Below are 23,855 nucleotides of genomic sequence, written 5' to 3'. Positions count from 1 at the left end.
AATACTTCAATTTTAGTCTAGACAATGCCTTTTATTTAAGCAGAAAGTTTCCGAGTCCGTCCGGCAATTATCAATTTTGCAGTACATGTCGTCAAGGTTCCAAAGGTAGGATACCATCCCTTTGTCTCTCTAATGCCTTCGACTTTCCAGAGATACCAGAATGCCCTAAAAACTTGACATGTCTTGAGGAGCGCCTTATTTCTCCTCGAATTCCCTTCATGCGCATTATATCCCTTGGATATGAAAGGCAATGCGGAATAGGAGGCGCTGTAGTCAATGTTCCAATTTCAGTACCTGATACTGTAAGCGTACTCCCGCGCACCTTTGATTCGACCCATGTAATCCAGGTTCATTTAAAAAGAAAGTTAGAATATTTCCATAATTTCATGACGGAAACTATTCGACCCGCTCGGGTTATTCAAGCTGTGCGATACTTGGTTAACACAGAAAGCACAACATTTCCTTTGACGGTGATTGGCTCAATCAAATAGGAGCCGAAGAAGAGATACCTTTCATCGCAGATGAATCTGACCGAGAAGTCTTAGAAGAGCTTCTTCGTCAACATTCTCATTCTCAATCAAATGACGCGCAAGAAGGTGATTTAAATCCCGGAGGTCATGAAACCCTATTAGAAAATGATAATATTGGACTTCAGCGTATTGCTATGGCTCCCGGAGAAGGACGCATTCCAACAAATTTAACCATTGACGACGACGCAGAAGAACTTTCCTTCCCAACTATTTCTTGCGGCGAAATATTTAAGGGGAACTCGAACTATGCAAAAAAAGCAAGATCGCAAATTCGCTTTTACGACCGTCGTTGGGCAGTAGTGCCCAAAGTCCTTTATATGTACACATTTTATGAAATGCAACGAATTCAAAGTTCTGTTTCCATTGCCCTACGAAAAAAATCAGGTGCAGTAACTGCTGCAAATGTGAGGTATAATTCATTTGTTGACAGTCGTACAACATGAGGATGGATTTCACATTCTAAAAGGCCTCCGTTCAGCTCCAGAACACTGGGAGGCGGAAAAAAAGAAAGTTATAGTTATGATAAGACAATTTGGGTTGCCTACATTCTTCATAACCCTCTCTGCTGCTGAATCTAAATGGAACGAACTCTTAGTTATTCTATCTCTTTTATTGGATAGCAGAGACATTACTGAGGAAGAGGCAGCAGATCTTTCTAGCGCCGAAAAAGCTAGATTAATTCGATCGGACCCAGTAACGTGCTCCCGGTACTTCGACTACAGGTTTCGGCAATTAATAAAATTATTTAAAAGCTCCAAGATATTTGGTGAGTTAAGACTCGTCCATTATTATTGGAGGATCGAGTTTCAGCACAGAGAATCGCCACACTCTCATGGCATGTATTGGTTTTCTGGTGCCCCAAAGCTAGAAGGAACCGATAACGCCGAAGAGGTCACCCGCTTTATTGATCGTTTCATTAATACCAGCGGGGACGATCCTGAAATTCATGAAGTAATTCAATATCAGCGCCATAAGCACAGCGCTTCATGTTTAAGGGAACTGCGAGGACAACAATTCTGCCGTTTTAATATGCCATACCCACCAATGCCTGAAACTCTGGTTTTGTATCCATTTGAAGAAAACGAATCCAACGTTGAAGAACATAAAGAAATATTTAAAAAAGTTAAAGAGCTCCTAAAGTCTGTTTCCGAAGACGAATCGGCCATGTTTAATAATTTTGAATATTTTCTCAGCCATCTTGAAATTTTATATGAGGAGTACAAGTTGTGAGGAGTTGAATAACTCCCCACAAATAGAAGCAGCAGCAGATGGCCGGCCGCTTACCAGATACGCGGCGAATTCGCGTAGTAACGGCGCGGCGGGGAGAACGAGAGAGTCTGGAGACCAAGGGTGGAGATCGAGAGAGTTTGGAGACCAACGAAGGAGAGCGAGAGAGGTTGGAGACCAATGAAGGAGAGCGAGAGAGTTTGGAGACCAATGAAGGAGAGCGAGAGAGATTGGAGACCAAGGATGGAGATCGAGAGAGAATGGAGACTTCACGGGCAGAGCAAGAGTGCCGTATGCAGAAGGGGATAACGGAACTCCTCTGGACTTTGGACTCTCCCGTGAACTTTGGACCGGGAGAGGAAGTGCCACATCTCGGCGGTGGAGCGGCACACAGGCGTGCCACAAGCATCACGGGAATCAGCGGGATGGTAGCAGTGGGCGGAGCATCGATTGGAAGCGGTACGGGAACGACAAGTGGGTCATCCAGGAGGCACGGACTTTGGACCCAGAGTGGAGAGATCCAGCGGGCCGTGCGCAAAAGGGAAATAACGGTTCCCGGAGGCCCTATATAAGGCCGCAGAGCGCTGGCAGCTGGATCAGTCGATCACAAGGAGTCAAAACGTCAAGATCTCTCAGATACCAAAGTGAACAATCAAACAACCAGATAATCTACAAGGGAGCAGCAGCAAGTCGAGTCGCCAGAGGAGCAGCGCCGTGGGAGCCTACAAGGAGCGAGATTGCTACGTCGAGACGTTCGGCATTGGGAAACCAGGAATCTCCGAATTGAGACGCAGGTAGCTGAGATCCAGAGGGCATCACACGGCTAGGTCAAGGCGGTCGATTAACCCTGTCCACAAAGTCCTGGCCCTGGAAAGAGTATAACAAGCCAGAAGGGAGAGCGGTCGATCAGTAAGGTCTCGAGTGGAATTGTCCAGGAGAGCCCTACGGATTCGACTTGCGAGGTCCCGGAGCGGCGTGCCCGAACCCCGAATATAACAAGCCAGAAGGGAGAGCGGTCGATCGGTACGGTCTCGAGTGGAATTATCCAGGAGAGCCCTACGGATTCGACTTGCGAGGTCCCGGAGCGGCGTGCCCGAACCCCGAGTACCAAAAGCCACACGGAAACGTCCCGGACAAAAGACAAAAGGGTGAGGCTAGGGTGGAACGTTCGTTTACACTAGGCGTGGAAGCGAAGTAAGGCGCGAGGCAGCTTCCTGGCGTTACCGCCTTGACTGTCCGCGCGGGCTGAGCAGAAACCCCAGTGGGACCATCCGGGACAGAGCAAGGGACAGGCGGCGGTGTGTCGAAAGGAGCGATCCTGGAGAGCGCAGCTTCTGTTCACCCTAGTCTGAGAACGGTGACGCTTCCCTAAGCCCGTACGGCCGATACCCCTCGCGAGTCCGAGTCGTTACCAGCAGTCACCAAGTCACGCGTGAGAAGTGAACCGCGAGCGAGCATCTTCAGGGAGCTGCGAGGATCTTCAGGGAGCGGCGAGGATCTTCAGGGAGCTGCGAGTATCTTCAGGGAGCTACAGGACTGGAGCACCGAGTCATCAAGGCGAGAGGTCGTAGAGGTCCAGGACCGTCGGAAGCACCGAAGGTCACAAGCAACGAGTCAAAGCCAACCAAGCGACTAAGACACTTGTAATAATATACCCGCAATAAAACCCAATACGAACCCGTAAATTCTGTGCTTTCTCACTGAGCTACTGGGCGGTCACGTTAATATAAATTTGGTGGGACGAACACACAATATACTGAGCTAGCCGCACGAATCTCGTAGCGAGCAGACAATAAAAACAGTTCGTTACAAAGTTCGCCATTCGGCCTAGCTTGCTAAATGATATGTTGCTAAATGCTTACAATAGAAATATTTTAGTGTTGCATAGAGCAAACATGGATATTCAATTAATTCTAGATGCTTACGCCTGTTGTAGTTATATAATTAACTACATAAATAAATCCAACCGTTGCGTGTCGCAACTGCTTCAAGAAGCAATGACAGAAATAAGCCATGGAAGTGCTTCCGTCAAAAGAAAATTGCAGCATTTAGGGAGCAAGTTTATTAACGCTACAGAAATATCTGCCCAAGAAGCTGCATACATCATTTTAGGTTTACACTTGTCTGAGGCTAGTGTTTTTATTAACACTTGCCATCCAGATAAAAGGGTCCGGATAGTCCGATCTAACAGAGAATTAGAACAGCTTCCCGCAAACTCAACAGATATTTTTGAGCGAAATTACCTTGATCGATACGTGCAAAGACATGAACAACTAGAATCGTTATGTCTTGCGGAATTTGCGGCTTGGTTCAAATTCTCCAAGCTAAATGCACGGTCAGAACAGTCAAACGAAGAATATGACGAACCAATCGACTCTGATGCAGATGAAGAAAATAACGTTGCTGCACAAAGTTACCAAATGCTGGATGGGACTGGTAGGGTAAAAAGATGCCCTAGTTCTTAGGTGGGTTCGCTTCAGTTTAAACTCTTCTCCATTAGATTATTTTAGAGAGCACGTTATGCTCTTTTTCCCATGGAGAAGTGAAGAGACGGAACTCATTGCAAACGACAATGAAAGCACATTTAGAAATAATTTTGAAATTATCAAACGCAATCAAGAGCAGTATGATGTGTTTGACGACATGGAGTTAGAGATAGTTCTTCAAGATCTGCAAAATGTGGATAGAGAAGAAAACGGCCCCCTTCCCGAACGGCCAGCCTCTCAATACCTTGATGAAGAGTTCAGAGCTTTGGCAGTCCCCGACGTCGGCCAAAACGTAAATGTACTCCAAGATGAAAATGATTCAAATGGCGAACTTCCTCTTATAAGACTTCCTCCGATAGTATCTGACGATAACCTTTGCTCGCTTACCCGGTCTCTCAACTTTAAGCAATGCCAGTATTACGCCCACGTTATGTATAATGTTGCAGCCAAAAAAAAATTTTATGAATATGTTGGTGGAGGGGCCGGAGTGGGAAAAAGCAGATTGATTTCTACAATATTTCAGTCTATAACTTGGCGAGCAAATAAACTTCCTGGGGCAACAGCAGCTGGAAAAGCAGCTTTTGGGATTGGGGGACTAACGCTTCATTCAGTTTTCTCCCTTCCTGTTAATCAAACATCTGGTCCTTTAAGACCCTTAAGCAATGACACTTTAAATACAATGCATTGCAAGTTGATTGATATCCAATTAATTATTATAGATGAGATCTCGACGGTCGGATCAAAATTGCTTGGATACTTAGATCAAAGACTTTGTCAAATTTTTAGAAGTCAAGATGTAAGTTTTGGGGGCAAGTCTATAATAGTGTTTGGAGATCTGAAGCAGCTTAGCCCCACATTTGTGGGATTGGTTTTTCTGATTTAAATGAAAAGTCCCACTAATTGTAATTTTATTATAATAGGTTAATAGTTTTATTTAAATTGAAAAGTGATAAGTAGTTCTGATTATAGTTTTGGGTATTTAATATGGATTCGTTGGAGTCGTTCTTTTACTTCGTATATAATTCACGTCTTTCTTCTTCGTCTCCCTCGTTCTAAGTGCTTGTACAAGACTTCCTTTTTCACCACGCCAATAATTAGTAGAGCTGTTCATCTGTGGTGGGTTCGGCTGACAAGGATGCCAGACCTATTCCCACAACTCGGCCATCCTTCTAAACATTCGTCCTGATTGTATCGTCGTCGTCCTCGACGACGTAGGAGGACATACTCTGCTTGCGACCGCCAAGGTATCATTACAAGGGCCAAACGGTCAATTACAAACATGTCGCGCTGTAAGTGATGGTGGATCACAGGTGAATCTTATCTCAAGGAGAATGGCAGATCTGCTATCTCTTAAGGAGAGGTCACCGATTGAAATATGTGGGATCGAAAGAAAAATCTCAACAGCAATTAGATCAACACTAAAGCTTTTATCAGTTACATCAGGGTTTGAAAGACTAATAGAGGTAATTATTATTCCCACAGTCATTACAGACCAACCGTCAATACCAATTGATACTGATCTTAATATTCCCGAGGGACTGCCGTTAGCAGATCCTGACTTTCGGCAACCTGGACCCATTGACCTAACCTTAGGGGTTGAGGTGTATTCTCCTGTAATAATCGGTGAACTTATTGAACTAGGACCGTTGGCACAAGGCACTAGGCTTGGTTATGTAATCACAGGTTATCTCAATAAAGAAGCCTCATCTGATACGGAAATCAACCCTATTCTGGTAGAAGGCAGAGGTGATTCTGCAGGACCGAACGCTGCTTATGAGCCAACGAAAGATAAAAATCCGATGAATATAGAACCGACTTCTCATCAATTTAAAACCTACAAGAAGGCTGACTTTGGTTCAACATTTCTAAACTTAACCAAGAAATATCTTAGTTTTGTTGCGGAACGTCCACATACCTAGACGTGCCAAATGATCAAGTTTTACGAGGGCACAATTTCAGTCCCCACGGTAATGTCAATTTTATCGCAAAGGGGAGTGTTAAGCAGCATCAAGAAGATGTGAAGGACCTCAATCACAAACATGAACCGCAGTTGAAGGAAAAATCCACCTTCGTCAATGATTTGTTAGGTGCTTCCTTTACAATTCGGTCAAGGGCTGACCGACATCACGACTTAATTTAGGGTACCCCTCAAGAATGGGGGGAGAATGTACGTATCCAAAGGTACTCAACATGACCACACCCAACAAATCAAGCAGTAGCCAAGTTGGGAACAGTACCAGGCGCACAGCAGCACCCACTGCATATGAGAATTGCTGATCAGCATACTATATCACATGTACCAAATTAAGAATAAATCAGTTATCAACGCATCTCATAACTCCGCGGTTCTACTTCATACCTCTGGGAATAGGGCTCGTAATACACTATCTCCACTAGCAGCTAACCACGTTAGCTCACCCTCAGCGCAGTTCAGCATCTCCTGTGGTCCGGCATCGCAGTAACTATCGTTATCATTGCCGCGACGCGATCGTCCTGCCAGCAAAGCGTCCCCGTGCCAGCGACAAGTGCTCATTACCCCCTTGTCCCGCGGTGTGACCCGGAAGTGTCTATTTCGGTTAGGCACAAACAGCCTTCAAAACCTGTCATAGATATTGCGTTACTTTTCATATATTTTCTTTTTATTTTTATGTCTTTTAATTTTTCTTATGACACGTATACTTGCAAGCTGTATTTTCGAAAGGCCCTTTATCTGCAGGGCACTTTGGTTTTCTAGCTTCTTTCATATAATTTTTATTTTTATAGGCATCTAATTTCCTATACGTGTTCTCTAATTCTTTCTTAATTTCTACATTTTCATCCCAGGGTACTGGGGTAGATTTTTCAGCGTATAGCTGCTTATTTAATTCTTTTATTTTTAAATTTAGGAAGTACTTCTGACCTCCTCTCCTTGTTCTCTTATTATTTTTTTTTGTCTTAGGCATTTATGTGTATTTAATTAATTAATTTTTTTTTTAATTTTCTGATATATTTGTATAAAACTTGTTTGTTTGTCCAACATCGCTGTCACGTTCGCCATGTTATAATTGCCATTACTTTTCATTAAAAATTGCCATTTGTTATAATTGCCATGGGCAGATCTTTGTTCATAAATTGTCAAATTGAGAATGACTTACAGCTAGCTATTTGCGGCTGCGCTGCCTGCAAACATTGGCAGCGGCCGTCATGTTTATATCGAGAGTTGTATATGCAAATTAAGTTTCTCACTAGTGAATTGATTAAAAAAATTTATTTTTATTTTTTACAATCACTTATTCACTATTACAATTTTACAATAGGTCGAACTTATTTAATTCACTGCTCTTGTATTTATTCTCGAATATTTGTTCTGCTCGATTCGGATCTCAAAAACGGACTGCCTGATCTCTAGTTCAATGATCAATAATCAAACCTCGGCTTAAGAGATTTTATCCCCAAAAATTGATAAAGAGAATGACTCAAGAAAGTCGGAAAATAGGATGATGCAATTTGCCAATTAAATTCGAAGTCCAATCTTGGCCGGAAATTGGTGTTTACATTAGCGGAGTTTAGGGACCGCTTTGGGGATCTTTTTGTTTACGTTAGCGGACTCGGGACTCGCTTTGGGGATCTTTTGTTTACGTTAGCGGACTCAGGGCTCGCTTGGGTCTCCGATTGTTTACAATATCGGTTTGGATGTTTACAGCATCCGTTTGATTCGGACTGCGTGAAATTGATCTGGGTGGGAATGATTTGGAGGCCTGCTTGGCAGAAATAGCTGACCACGGATTTATCTCGGGTCTGTCAGAGTTATTTGGAAATTTGTTCTCGGCTCAAAGTTGTTTATAAATTGGATAAGAGCCCCTAAATAATGTGTCATATAACTCCCCCCATTCTAAATTGAATCGTCCCGATTCATTGGAACTGTTGGGTATATTGAATGTAATTGATTGGTTAATTCGACAATGATATTTTCTTCTAGGGTATTTTCATTGTCGGGTGTATTATTTATCTCAATATCGGAAATATTGCTTTCTGGTTCGATTTCTATACGAATTTGCCATGGTTTGAATATTAAAAATTTTCTGAATTTGATTATAATCATAATTATTAAATATATTAATGCTAATATGATTAATATTAGCGTAATTGGTATTTGAGTTTGTTTAATTTGAATAAATGGATTTAGTACGTTAATATTATCAAATGAGAGTTTCGAATCATTAGATATAATATATTCGGATATTAAAAAATCTGTATATTTTCGAGCTGTGATGTATTCCAATATCTTATTGTCTACATTGGTGTAGGAAATATTATTAATTATAGAGGTGCCATTAAAAGTAATTAAATATGACCCATTTAAATGAGTGTCATTAACTGTATTTTCTCCATTTACAAAAATGGCTCCATCTTGGATTACATCTACTTTTTTATTTTTTTCTCTGATTTTGTTACAAAAAGATTTTTCTCCATTTAGTAATCTGGTGAAACAAGAACCTTCTGGGTTAAGTGTGCAATAATTGTTAAATATTTCTGTCTTAAAATTAGACATTACATAGTACTTATTTCTACATTTTGCTACGTGATTATCAATTAATAATTTTCCATCATCATGTGAAATGGATCTTGAATTGTAAACGTCACAGCGATCGGTAATAATAGGGTATTTTATGTAAATTATAATAAGATCTTGATGCAAAGCGATTTTAAATTCAGATATATCTAAAAGCTCTGTTATAACTACAGGTCTATTTTCGTGTTTATAAATTTCTTGTATATCGTCGTTGTTTAGAATTTTAGTATTAAATACATCGATTTTGGCGAGTGTAATTGTGTCCATTAAATTCATAAGATCGTAAGTAAGCAAACGCAGACGATATTTTCTAAGCGGAATTTCTTGATCTTTAAAGGCTGTTTTGAATTCTTCAGATAAAGATTTTATCTCTTTAAATATTTTAGAATTAATAACGTATTGATCGTTATTATTTTGTATTAAATCATCGATTTTATTTTGAACAGTTATGAAATCATCATGATCTGGTGTTCCCGCTATCCATTTCCAAATAGTGCCTATTTCATTAATGCCTCTTTTCGATCTACTGGGTATAATTTGGGAGATAAGTATTTGGATAATTTTTAAATCGTGCGATATTTCCCAAAGAAAATTGTTGCTGTCGTGACTCTTCAGAAATTCTGTTTCAAGATTAATTATATCTCTATTAAGACTTATATTAGTTATATGAAATAAATCTGCGTATGATTCATAAATAAGAACATCTTTGGTATCCTTGTAAAGAAGGAAATCATGGTTCGTGTAATCCATAATTTCGGATTTGGTTGTAGCTACCAGCAGTAATAAGTACATTATTGAAATCATTATCTGTAATTCGAAACAAATTATTTTATATTATCTTTATGAATCGTACGGTTTCTGTTATTTATAATAACTTTATTAGGGAGATTTTCCTTAACTACTTGTTTTTTGTATCTAGAATTTAGCTTGTTTCTTTCCCCATGTTTCTTTTCGTAAATTACCTCTCCTACGTGATAATTCTTATTTTGTCTATCTTTATTGTGGGAATGCAACATTTTCTCTTGAGCTTGTTGCAATAATTTAGGCATATCTTCGTGTTTGATTTTATTAAATAGTATGTCAAAAGGTCGTTGGTTGGTTATTGAGTGAATTGTTAAATTATATTTTTGTGCTGCTTTAAAAATAATTTCGGAATAATCAACTAAATTAAGCTCATCCTTAATGCAGCGAGCAATTTCTGTTAAAGTAGAGTGTGCCCTTTCTATTTGTCCGTTGGACGTACTATGTCGAGGATCTGCAAAGAATAGAGATATCCCATTTCTTTGAGCAAAGGATTTGAATTGGGATGAAGAGAAACTTGGTTCGTTATCTATCATCAAAGATTTGGCTAATGGAAATTGTTGTAAAATTTCTGAAACTTTATTTTCTATATTTAGTTTGTTAGGGATTTCTTTTACGACCAAATATTTCGAATAGGAATCTATACAAGTAATGAATATAAGATTTTGGGCGTAATATATGTCAAGATGCAAATTTTCACCTTCTCTTTCTGGAATAGGCGCTTGACCGATAGGAATCTGTACTGGGTGTCTGTTGTATTTGTTTTGATTGCAGATTGTGCAATTCTTTATAAATTCCTTAAGCTTTTTGTATAAATTAGGCCAATAATAGAGTCTAGTTATTTGCTTATAATTTTCATTAAGCCCTCTATGAGCTCTACAATGAGTTTCTGTGATAATCACGGATCTGTCTTCAGCGTCTTCGACATCCGGGACAAATGTCTTAGTGTATAAAAATGTATTTATAAAATTGTCTTTAAGTGGTTTTTGAATTCTATAAAAATCTTCTAGAGTACAGTGAACTCCTATTGTTATATTGGGTGGAATATATTCTCTTAATATTGATATTAAATTTTCTGGAGTATCATACTCTATTATATGTCTAGTATTTCCGAATACATTAATCGACTCATGTATTGTATACCTCCCCGTTGCTATTAGCAATTGTTGCTTAAACTGGTTTAAGGGTTTTCGGGTTTCTTGTATAACATTCTCAAAACTACTCTCTGCTGAATGCTGAGTATTTTGATCTGAGACCGATTCATTACTTTCCGTTAAGTTATTAATTTGTATCCTTGATAAAGCGTCCGCAACAACATTTGTTGCTCCTGGCTTATAAATTATTTTGGGTGAATAGCTTTCAATAAAAGAATACCATCTTTTCATTTCGATATTTGGATTTTTTTGAGAAATGGAAAATGAAAGAGGTTGGTGATCGGTATAGATCTCGATGTTGTTAACCCCATATAAGTAATTACGAAGGTTTTTAAAAGCCCATACTATGGCTAAAAGTTCCTTTTTATTTGTCGCGTATAATTGTTCAGTTTTGGTTAGAGTTTTTGAAATAAATGTGATTGGTTTTCCTTCCTGAGAAAGAACCGCACCAATTGCTAAGTCAGACGCGTCAGTTGTTAGGGTAAATTTTTTATTATAGTCCGGTTGTACTAGTTCTACTTGTGCAATTAAATTTTCTTTGAGCTCGTTAAAAGCTCTTACAGCTGAATCATCAAACTGTATTAAAGTTTTACGTGATGCTTTTTTAGATACTTTGCCGTTTTGGCCTTCTAAATATTTTGTTAATGGTTTAGCTATCTTTGCGTAATTTTGCACAAATTTCCTGTAATATCCTGTAAGGCCTAGGAAGCTTCTAAGCTCTCGAATATTTTTAGGGATCGGATATTTTACAATTGTTGAAATTTTTTCGGGATCGGTTTTGATCACATTGTGAGAAACAACGTAACCGAGAAAGTTTGTTTCTAATTTAAAGAACTTTGATTTTTCAATCGAAATTTTCATGTTTGCGTTCAGCAAAATTTTAATAATGACAATTAGGTCTTTGTAATGTTGCTCAATTGTTTTTGAAAATATGATTATGTCATCCATATAAACATGACATGTTTTACCCACTTGTTCTCTCAAAATATCGTCCATCGCTCGTTGGAATATTCTAGGAGCGTTTGTCAAACCGAAAGGCATTCTTAGGAATTCGTATTTCCCATTATTTATTGAAAATGAGGTTTTTTGTATATCAGGTTCGTTCATGAGAATCTGATGAAATCCAGATTCCAAGTCAATTGTTGAAAAGTATTTGGCTTTTCCGAGATTTGATAAAGTCACTGAAGGATCCTGCATTGGATACCTATCAGGTATAGTATTTTCATTTAGTTTTTTATAGTCAATTACGAGTCTTAGTTTTAGAGTTCCATCTTCATTGAAACCCTTTTTTGGTACCACTAGTACAGGGGAATTATAAGGACTTCTACTTGGCCTTATAATTTCTTCTTTTAGCATTCGACTTATTTCAGAATTTACAAAATCTGAAGCTGATAAAGCATAAGGGTATTGTTTGCTGTAAATGGCCCTATCATTTACGGTGTTTATTTCACCGCGTATATCTGTCCTAAAAGGAATCTGCATATTTAATTTTGAATGCTCTTCATTTATAATATTTAATATTTCATTCTCCAGATCTTTTCTTTGATCTGCAGATGATATTTTTATGTTGTTTATTTTTTGATTGTCGGATAGTTCAACGACGGCGTGTTCAGAATTTTTCAATTCCAAACTTTTATTTTTGTCGGATATTTCAACGACGGCGTGTTCAGAATTTTTCAATTCCAAACTTTTATTTTTGTCGGATATTTCAACGACGGCGTGTTCAGAATTTTTCAATTCCAAACTTTTATTTTTGTCGGATATTTCAACGACGGCGTGTTCAGGATTTGTATACCCCAAACTAAATTCGCTTTGATTACCCATTTCAGATTCGGATCTGATTTGAGCCTTTTCATCAAAGTATTTTTTTAATATAAATTCTTTTAATGGAAGAATGGTGTTTTCTTCTGTTAAAGAATGTTGGTTTAAATTATTTCCGTTGTCATAATTTAATTTCTCTTCTATTCCGTTATATTTAATAACTCCCTTAGCTGTATCAATCACCGCTCCTATTTTTTTCAATAGGTTATAGCCGATCAGTAGATCTGAGTCTAGCCCTTCTATTTCATAAAAAGTATACCGTGTATCCAAAATAGTTATTATATGATAATATTTAATTATTGAATATCCATTCACTGTGGATACTCTTTTGTATATTGGAAGCTCATTCTTATTTTTGTAAACTCCAGTTCTAATATAACACGAGGTTGCCCCAGTGTCAATTAATATTTTTAATTTTTTATTTATTTTCGGGTCATATCTAAATAAGTAGGGTAAGCCTACTCCTGACTTTTGTCTAAAAAATGGTTGTCCTCAATGTTGTTTAGTCTCATTGTCTTGTTAGCCGGTTGGTTAACAGTTCCAGTTGGTACCCTTTTATTTTGGGCTTGTCCTTGCTGAGTATTCTGGGTCTCAAACTTTTTTGTTTAATCCCACTTGTTTTGGCTATAATTATTATTTTGATATTTATTATAGTTTTGATTATAGCCGTTGTTAGCCCTATTCTGAACCTGGATAGACTCGTCTACCTCCATTGGTTCTGGCTTATTTTGTGGCTGCCTATAGGTGTTCCACTGATTTTGTTGGTTATTATTAAATCTACCCTGGTTCCAGGAATTATTTTTGTTCTGATTATAATAACCATAATTATTTTTGTTCTGGTTGTTGTCATGATTAAACCTTAAATTATTACTATTTCGATGGTTATTGTAATTGTTGTTTTGTTGTCTTTGCTTTTGGTTGAAATGTGTTTGGCCATTTCCACCAGAGTTTGGCTCACTATTTTTTCTCTGAGTGGTTGAGAAACTATTTGCGAAATGCGCCCTCATGTTGTTGCTTTCCAATTCCTGAACTATGACCATTGCATTCGGTAGGTCAGGTGGATTCATTGAGAAAATTGTGTCTGAAATTTGGCCGTTTAGGCCGGTAATGAAAACTCTAAGAGCAGTCTTCCTATGTTTTTCATTCATTTCTGCTGTTATCGGTTTGTTTCTCCCGTAGGTCATAATGGTTTTATTAATAAGTAGAGTTAACTTTCTATTAACTGTACCATAATAATCCATAATTGATAATTTTCCCTGACTCAAAACACTTAGTTCCTGTTCAATAATATGAATAGGACGTTTGTCGCTAAAGACAAAGTCAAGTCTGGCCATTATGGCATCGAAATTTAATACCGTACCGTTATGGGTTAAGGCATCGTTTGCCATTCCCGTTATTTTGTTTCTTAATATTGATAGGGCGGAATAAAATCTTTCACTCCCTCTGGCATATTGCCCCATGGCTATTTCAGCCGATTCTCTCCAACTTACATATTTATCTTCTTCTCCTTTATATTCCCTAACAGATTTGATGATCTCATAAGATGTGTCGCACTTTATATTTGGATCTATAATCTCTATCTGATAATCTTCAACCGTTTTAATTTTATGAGAAAGCTGCGATCTTAAGTTAACGATCTCTTCCTTTAATGGATTCAATTCAAAATTTACAATTTGTTTAATTAAATCTCCTACATTTAACATGGTATTGTTTGTTATCGCCTGATGATGTTCTTGAGGCGAACTTATGTGGAGTCTTTTATTTGCTCCGTTCTGGCTTGTTGAAGGTTCTGACATTTTGAGAATATATTTTAGAAATCAGAAATTAATTCTTCCACTTTGTATAATTATATTTTTTTTACAAATTTCTTATTAAATAATAATAATAATAAAAAAAAGGATTATATCGCTCACGAATCGTCCTCCTTATTTTTCTTGTCGTTGTTTTTGGGGTTGTTGTTTTTCTTAGATGATGGTCCTGCTTGGGGTCGTCCTTCCTTTTTTTGTATCTTGGGGTCTTCCTTCCTTCTTCGGGTTTTTAAATTGATGTCTTCCTTCTTTCTTCAGTGTTTATTTCTTGGCGAGGGATTGTCCTTCAGCCTTTATTCTTTAAATGTCTTTTTGTTGATGATTTCGAAGATTTGTTTGCAATATTTTTTTAGTTAAATTGTTTTTCACAATGGTTATTTGTTTCGATGAATTTTGTTGTCACTTTTTAAATTTTTTATTTTGTCCGAGCAGTGAATTTATGTTACGAACACTATTTTGTAATGTGAGATTTTAAGGGGATTATTCCATTAATTATTTTCCACCTTATTATTTTTTGATCAACACAAACTTTTTATTTTTTTTGCTGGTTGTATAGAGTTTAAGGGGATTATTGCATTTATTAATTTCCACCTTATTTTTTTCAACACAGGCTTTATATTTTCGTCGGTTGTATCGGGTTGTTGGCCGCGCAAAATTCCTTTTTCACTTTTAAACTTTTTTGGGGTTTATTTAAAAGCTTTGCTTTAGAATTTTTTAATCACACGGCCCCACGTTGGGCGCCAATTAAGTTTCTCACTAGTGAATTGATTAAAAAAATTTATTTTTATTTTTTACAATCACTTATTCACTATTACAATTTTACAATAGGTCGAACTTATTTAATTCACTGCTCTTGTATTTATTCTCGAACATTTGTTCTGCTCGATTCGGATCTCAAAAACGGACTGCCTGATCTCTAGTTCAATGATCAATAATCAAACCTCGGCTTAAGAGATTTTATCCCCAAAAATTGATAAAGAGAATGACTCAAGAGAGTCGGAAAATAGGATGATGCAATTTGCCAATTAAATTCGAAGTCCAATCTTGGCCGGAAATTGGTGTTTACATTAGCGGAGTTTAGGGACCGCTTTGGGGATCTTTTTGTTTACGTTAGCGGACTCGGGACTCGCTTTGGGGATCTTTTGTTTACGTTAGCGGACTCAGGGCTCGCTTGGGTCTCCGATTGTTTACAATATCGGTTTGGATGTTTACAGCATCCGTTTGATTCGGACTGCGTGAAATTGATCTGGGTGGGAATGATTTGGAGGCCTGCTTGGCAGAAATAGCTGACCACGGATTTATCTCGGGTCTGTCAGAGTTATTTGGAAATTTGTTCTCGGCTCAAAGTTGTTTATAAATTGGATAAGAGCCCCTAAATAATGTGTCATATAACTTGCATGCCTTGTATTTGTCTGCACTCAGGGCATGGGAATATGCTGACACTAGCACTTCCCAAAGGTTGGGCTCTGTGGCGCATATATATTTCGGCTGCCCGCAAAAGTTCAGCGGACGGCACTTTGTATTTGTTTAAGTACACTGTAACACAATGTTGGTGTCGGTACAGTGGGTATTCGCTACAATGATACATGCATACTTCATCTCGCTCCTTTTGAAAAATAACATAATTATATGAAGTTATTTTCGTACCATATGTATATAAAATATAAATGAACATCTTGCTTTATAATATAGAAGTTTTTTTTGTTCTTTTTGTGTTTATTTATTTAGTTTTAATTTTTTTTTTCGATTCAGAAAGTACTATTTATTTGAATATTTTTTTTTTTAATTTTGTATTATATTTCTATTATAATTATGGTTCTTAATTTATGTATGGCCATACGTGATATATTTATTAGAAAATTAAGTGATTATGAAACAAAAATTCTTAACCTATCCTTAAGTACTGTTTGTTCATATAGCCATACATACATTCGTTTGCCAGTTACATAATCCGCTGTTGCTAGGCAGGCAATTTATCGGCAAGAACAACAACAACAAAGTTAAAGGTTCCGTTGCATCTCGGCGACGCTTGTTAACCTTCACGTTTTCGCGGTAAAGGGTATATGGTGTTTTGTGCCTCTAACGCGGTCGGACATTTTACTTTACTTCATTTTCATTTCATTTTTTTCTTTCTCGTGATTGAAAAATGTCTGATACGGAAAACTCGGTTCGGGCTCAAAATGAATCCACAAGTGACGTCGACTACTACCGAGTCAAAGCCCAATCTATTTTGCGGCAAATGAGCTCGATGAAATGCTATTTAAACGCTGATGCGGTTAATCAGTTTGACGAATCTGATTTGCTGGCGCGAATGGAATGGATCAATTCCTTAAACCAGGCATTTGATTCTGCGCAGACATCGTTGGAAAGACTGGACTTTGCAGAGATCTCGAGCGACCATCGGATTGAATTTGCTGAAGTCTTCATGGATGTGAAGGCGAAACTAAGCCGAGGCTTGGCGGCTCATCGCAAGTCACAATTGCTGGCTTCAACCGCTACAAATTCAACATCTATTGACATCACTAATAATGCGGATCTTTCTTTTCGATCTAGAAAGCCTCGGTTGCCAAATTTGGAAATTGCTCGTTTTCATGGATCCTACTCTGAGTGGCCGGATTTTCTTGCGACTTTCACTACGGTCAACGGAAATGATGATGAGCTAAGCGACATTGAAAAATTACAATATTTGCGTTCGAGTTTGGGCGGCGTGGCTCTGGAAACCATACGCTCGCTCGAACCCTCGAATGCTAATTTTAAAAAGGCTATGAATTTGCTGGTTAATCGATTTGATAATAAAGTTTTACACTTTCAGGCACATGTTCAGGCAATATTCGGTTTAAAGGGTGTCGAGAAGGGATCTTCGAAGGGTCTTCGGGAGCTGAGCGATTGCATGAATTCGCATCTGCGAGCAATTCGAACCCTGGCCAATACGCAACAAATTTTGGATGGACTTTTAATTCACATCGTCACTCGGAAACTGGATCAGAGGACGCGGGAAAAATGGGAAGAGGATTTGTCAATCACTGAGCTGTCTACCTGGGATGCTATGGAGTCGTTTTTGGAAAAGAGGTGCAGGATGATGGAAAACTTGGATCAAGCCTTGGTAACTCAAACACCAGGCCAGCAGGTGGGAAAAAACTTGCACAAATATAACCAAAATACACTTATTGCATCTGCTACTAACTCAAATCATTTGACATGCTTATTTTGCGATGCACGGGATCATTATTTGCCAAAGTGTCCTCGATTTTTAAATTTGAGTCCGAATCTTCGATATAGAGAAGCAAAGAAGTTGCACCTTTGCCTCAACTGTTTGCGCAAGGGGCATAGTTTGCAGCAATGCAAGTCGACTCACTGCAAGTATTGTCCCATGAAGCATCATTCATTATTACACATGAACCATGACCCATCCGCAACATCAACCTCATTTTCATCTCCATCATGCGATCCATCCTCGAGCTCTCAGCCATTACCATCTACTTCATCAGCATTAGTATCATGTTCGCATACATCATCGCATCCTGATCATCATTTACCAAGCCCTCCACCCAAAGCCTTAAATATTTTGCCGATCGACTACGTGTTGCTTCCAACTGCTATTATCTACGTCAGAAATAGAATTGGAGCATTTATGCCTTGCCGAGCAATTTTAGATTCGGCCTCCCAGCTAAACTTCATAACCTCTCGCTTAGCCAGCCAACTAAACTTGAATCACAGAAGATCGCAAACGTCGATTTCTGGGATAGGAGAATCTTCCATGATCTCTGATAAGACTGCCGATATTCGTGCAATCACGGGATGCAAGCTATCGAGCGGCATTCACAGCGGTTGTGACTCACAGTATTACTGATTATCAACCCCATTTCAATATAAATGCAACATCGTGGAGGATACTGCAAAACATTTCACTCGCTGACCCTAATTTCAATCAATCACAACGAATTGACCTTTTACTCGGCGCTGGGTTGTTTTTCGAAATAATTTCTATGGGACAAATGGATAGGGCTTTGCCAACTCTTCAGAACACCAAGCTTGGTTGGATAGTCTCTGGAGGGTTATCATCGAACATGCCAACTCATAAGTCGGTTTTACAAGCCAGCATCAAGGACCCAGCTGATTATTCCGATGACACACTTTCCGCCATTGTAAAGCGATTTTGGGAAATTGAGGACTTCACTTCGTCTAAGCCATCTTTATTGCCGGAAGACTTGCGATGTGAGCAACTTTTTACTGAAAATTGCATTCGACTTGGAAACGGCCAATCTGTTCGTCTCTTGACCACTTCCGGATTCGAATCTTTAGGTGATTCTTATTGCTTGGCTCGTCGTCGTTTCAAGAGTTTGGAAGCTAAATTAGATAGAAACCCAGCCCTGAAAGCTCAGTATTCAGCATTTTTGAGGGAGTATATCGACCTAGGTCACATGTCTCTTGTAACTAAGGAACCGCCAGAAACACAATTCTTTTTGCCCCATCATTGCGTACATAAGCAGGAAAGCACGAGTACGAAGCTTCGTGTCGTTTTTGATGGATCTGCTAAAACAACTTCTGGTAGCTCTCTGAACGACTTACTTCTGGCAGGACCAACAATTCAACAAAAAATCTTCAATATACTGCTTCGCTTTCGATTTTTTAAAGTTGCCCTTTGTGGAGATATCTGCAAGATGTACCGTTGCGTGCGTGTTTCGTACCCGGATGATTTCTTGCAGTGCATCGTTTGGAGAGAGAGCTCCAGGAAAGAATTGAGTGTTTTTAAATTGAACACGGTGACTTACGGAACCAAGCCAGCTGCCTTCTTGGCTATAAGGGCCATGCATCAACTCTCTTACGATGAGGAGGAATCATTTCCTATTGGAGCAAAAATTGTTCTTAGAGATTTCTATGTGGATGATTTAATATCTGGTGGGGACTCAGTTGAGGAGGTGAGAGAAATTCGTCGTCAGGTGAAGGAATTACTGTCGCGAGGCCACTTTCCAATTCGCAAATGGTGTTCGAATGAGTCAGCAGCCCTGAAGGGAGAGTCTGAATGCGACAAGGAGCAGTTAATCAAATTTCACGATGGATCGGATGTCGCCAAGGCATTGGGACTAGTCTGGGATCCATCTTCTGATCAGCTCCTATTTCATTTTTCTCAACTGCCAATCAATCAACGACCCACTAAGCGGGTTGCATTGTCGACGATTGCCAAATTCTATGATCCACTCGGTTTAATAACTCCTATTATCACAAAATCTAAGATTTTTCTGCAATCTCTATGGAGTGCGAACGTGGATTGGGATGATGCACTGCCAGAGCCCATTCTTTCGTCATGGGGGGAGTTGACCTCACAGTTATCGGTCGTACAGAACTTAAAATTCCCACGATTCGTACTGCAACCAAGGGCTTCCGTTGAGTTGCATGGATTCTGCGATGCTAGCATGTCAGCTTATGGAGCGTGTCTATACTTGCGATCGGAGACCAATGGAGAATCGAAAGTCCATCTGCTCTGTGCCAAGTCAAGGATAGCTCCATTGAAGGCCTTAACAATTCCAAGATTAGAACTTTCCGCAGCGCTTTTATTGGCTGAGCTAATCGTAAACGCCAAGGAAGCCATAGATTTCGATTGCACCTTTCATTGCTGGTCGGACTCGTCCATTGTGTTGGCGTGGATTCGGCAACCTCCGAGGGAGTTTAACGTTTTCGTATCAAACAGAATCGCAAAAATTCAGGAGATGACGAAAGACATGTCTTGGCATCACGTTCCTACAAACTTGAACCCGGCAGACGTCGTATCGCGAGGATGTACCCCAAGAGAATTGTTGGAACATTCCCTTTGGGCTAACGGGCCTCCATTCCTTCTGCAAAGCTCGTCAAATTGGCCGTCCCTGCTAGACTCAGTAAAGGATCTTCCAGAGCGCCGTTCTGTGGCTCTAATTGGGGCCGTTTGCATAGACAGTTCATCAAACTGCAAATTCCTCAACTCTTTCGATAAGTTGCAGAGCGTATTTGCATACATTTATCGATTCATTTCAAATTGCAGAGCCAAATCTGCGCCGTTAAAAGGTCGACTTTCGGTGGAGGAGATCAACTCTGGAACTGTACTTCTTCTGAGGAGCATCCATCAGGTTAACTTGGCGAAGGAGTATGGATCTCTTAGCCAGGGCAAGCCGTTTCCACAGAAAAGCAAGCTGGTTTCGCTTAGACCTATACTCGGCTCCGATGGGTTACTTCGCGTGGGTGGAAGGCTTCAGAACGCAAACTTGGACTACGACACGAGGCATCCGATACTGTTGCCCAAGGATCATCCAGTCACCAAGGCGATCATCGTTTATTATCATGAGAAATATTTGCATGGAGGATCGCAAAGGTACTGGCCGATTGGAGGCCGCAAGTTCGTCGCCAGCGTTATCAACAAATGCGTCCGATGTTTCCGAATGAAGCCTGTTACTTGGGAGCACGTCATGGGTAGCCTTCCAGCAAATAGAGTGCAGCCTAATCCAGCTTTTCATACCACAGGAGTGGACTATTAAGGGCCATTCTATCATAAAGCAAAGGCCAGAAATAAGGCACCCCACAAGTGCTATATCGCCGTCTTTGTCTGTTTTTCCACGAAGGCTGCTCATTTGGAAGTGGTCCAGGATCTCACGACGGATTCTTTCATCGCAGCGCTGAGGAGATTCATCAGCCTTAGAGGCAGTCCGCGTACCATTTGGAGCGACAATGCTACAAACTTTGTCGGTGCAAAGAGAGAGCTTGCCGAGCTGAAAGAGCTCTTTTTGAGCGAGCAGCACACAGCATCGATATCTTCCGTCTGTTTAGCTGATGGGATCGATTGGAAGTTCATCCCTACGCGTGCCCTGCACTTCGGTGGTTTATGGGAGGCCGCTGTGAAGTCAGCTAAATTTCACTTCTACAGAGTCGTCGGTGCATCCATCTTAGCCATCGATGAATTAAGAACTCTTGCATATGAGATTTCTGCCATCCTTAACTCCCGTCCACTCTGTCCAATTTCAGAAAATGCTGAAAGCCTTGAGGTGCTAACACCGGCGCATTTCCTGAAGGGTTCCAGCTACACTAAGTTTCCTGAGCCTGGCATTACTCATCTCCGCGAAGACCGCCTCAGCAGATGGCAGCGGGTTACCCAGATGCAGCAACATTTCTGGAAAAGGTGGAGCAGCGAGTATTTGTCCCTACTTCAAGAGAGGTGGCGCGTCGAAACGTCTAACATCAAGGTTGGACGCATAGTTTTGCTTAAGGAGGACAACGTTCCACCCTTGAGATGGCAGCTTGGGTGCATCCAAGAAGTCATACCCGGCGGGGACAAAGTCATCAGAGTAGCTATGGTCCGTACAGCTACGGGTCTGATCAAGAGAGCCGTCGCCAAGCTAGCCGTTCTGCCCATCGATTCCGAGATAGTTGGAACCTTACCTCTTCCAACGGGGGGAGTATGTTCGGAGCAGATCGCCAGCGCCTAGTCATGCGCGCATAGGTGTACGACGGCACCTGTATCGCTCTCTGCTTATCTTTCGCCTTCTTTCTTATACCCATAAAGCTGTCGCTTATCTATTCAGCAACTACTTTGTAAGCCTACATATGTCTATATGAAGATCTTGGAGCCAAGTTTTTACACATTCACAGTCCGTCTGCCGCTCCGAATAAACGCTATACATTTTAATATAACCTATTCGTGCGTTATTAATTATAAATATAAGGGTGGCATATTTGTTGTCTTTCCCACAAACAAACATATTACCTTCTTTCCTTGGAAATAACATTTTTTAATTAGTTTTGAATTTCGAATTAAATTTTATCAAAATCGGAAGACGATATAATATAGCTGCCATAGGAACGATCGTAAAATTGGTGGGAAAATAATATGAAACAAATTATAGCTTCGGTGTTCCTTAACATATAACTTCCTACGCTTGGAAATAAAATTTTTTAAAAAGATCTGAATTTCAAATTTAGTTTTATCAAAATCGGACGACTATATCATATAGCTGCCATAGGAACGATCGTAAAATTGGTGGGAAAATAATATGAAACAAATTATAGCTTCGGTGTTCCTTAACATATAACCTCCTACGCTTGGAAATAACATTTTTTAATTAAATCGGACGACTACATCATATAGCTGCTATAGAAACAATCGGAAAATTGGTGGGAAAATAATATGAAACAAATTATAGCTTCGGTGTTTTTATACCCGTTACTCGTAGAGTAAAAGGGTATACTAGATTCGTCGGAAAGTATGTAACAGGCAGAAGGAAGCGTTTCCGACCCCATAAAGTATATATATTCTTGATCAGGATCACTAGCCGAGTCGATCTAGCCATGTCCGTCTGTCCGTCTGTCCGTCTGTCCGGATGAACGCTGAGATCTCGGAAACTATGGGAGCTAGGCTATTGAGATTTGGCGTGCAGATTCCTGAGCTTCCTACGCAGCGCAAGTTTGTTTCAGTAGACTGCCACGCCCACTCTAACGCCAACAAACCGCCCAAAACTGTGGCTCCAACAGTTTTCATGCTAGATAGAAAATTTTAACTGAAATGTAATGTTCTCATCAATACCTATCGATTGACCCAAAAAAAAGTTTCCCACGCCCACTTTAACGCCCACAAACCGCAAAACCCTGTGACGCCCACAATTTTCATGCTAGATAAAAATTTTTAACTGAAATGTATTGGTCTCGTCAATACCTATCGATTGATCCAAAAAAAATTTGCCACGCCCACTCTAACGCCCATAACGCTTAAATCTGTATACCGCCGGTAGGTGGCGCATTTTAATCTCGCTTTGCTGCTTGCATATCTCCATTTAGCTGAGTAACGGGTATCTGATAGTCGAGGTACTCGACTATAGCGTTCTCCCTTGTTTGATATATTATCTTATACTTTTGGAAATAACATTTTGTGTATTTTTAAGAATTTCGAATTATATTTAAGACAAATCGGACGAGTCTAACATATAGCTGTCAAAGAAACGGTCAGCGAAATAATGAAATATTAATTATACCCTTGCATTTATTATTTTATTTTTTTTTTTTGTAATTGATTTTTTTTAGTCATGTCCGTCTGTCTTAAAGCTATGGCGCTGAAACTTTTCCAAAATTCTTTTTTCTTATGCAGAAAGTATATAAGTCGGAACCAGCCTGATCGGACAACTATATCTTATAACTCCCATAGGATTAATCGAAAAAAAATGTTTTTATTATATCTGACGTTTTTTTTTATTTTTAACATATAACCTCCTACGCTTGGAAATAACATTTATTAATTAGTTCTGAATTTCGAATTTAAAATTTAAAAAAAAACAAGGAAGAACGCTATAGTCGAGTACCTCGACTATCAGATACCCGTTACTCAAAGGGAAATGGAGATATGTAAGCAGCTAAGCGAGATTAAAATGCGCCACCTACCGGCGGTAGACAGATCTAAGCGTTATGGGCGTTATAGTGGGCGTGGCAAATTTATTTTTGGATCAATCGATAGGTATTGACGA

This window comes from Drosophila suzukii, chromosome Y (genome assembly GCF_043229965.1).
Source record: "Drosophila suzukii chromosome Y, CBGP_Dsuzu_IsoJpt1.0, whole genome shotgun sequence".
Taxonomy (NCBI): Eukaryota; Metazoa; Arthropoda; class Insecta; order Diptera; family Drosophilidae; genus Drosophila; species Drosophila suzukii.
The sequence above is the reverse complement of the archived record's forward strand: the minus strand, read 5'-3'. Positions refer to the sequence as shown.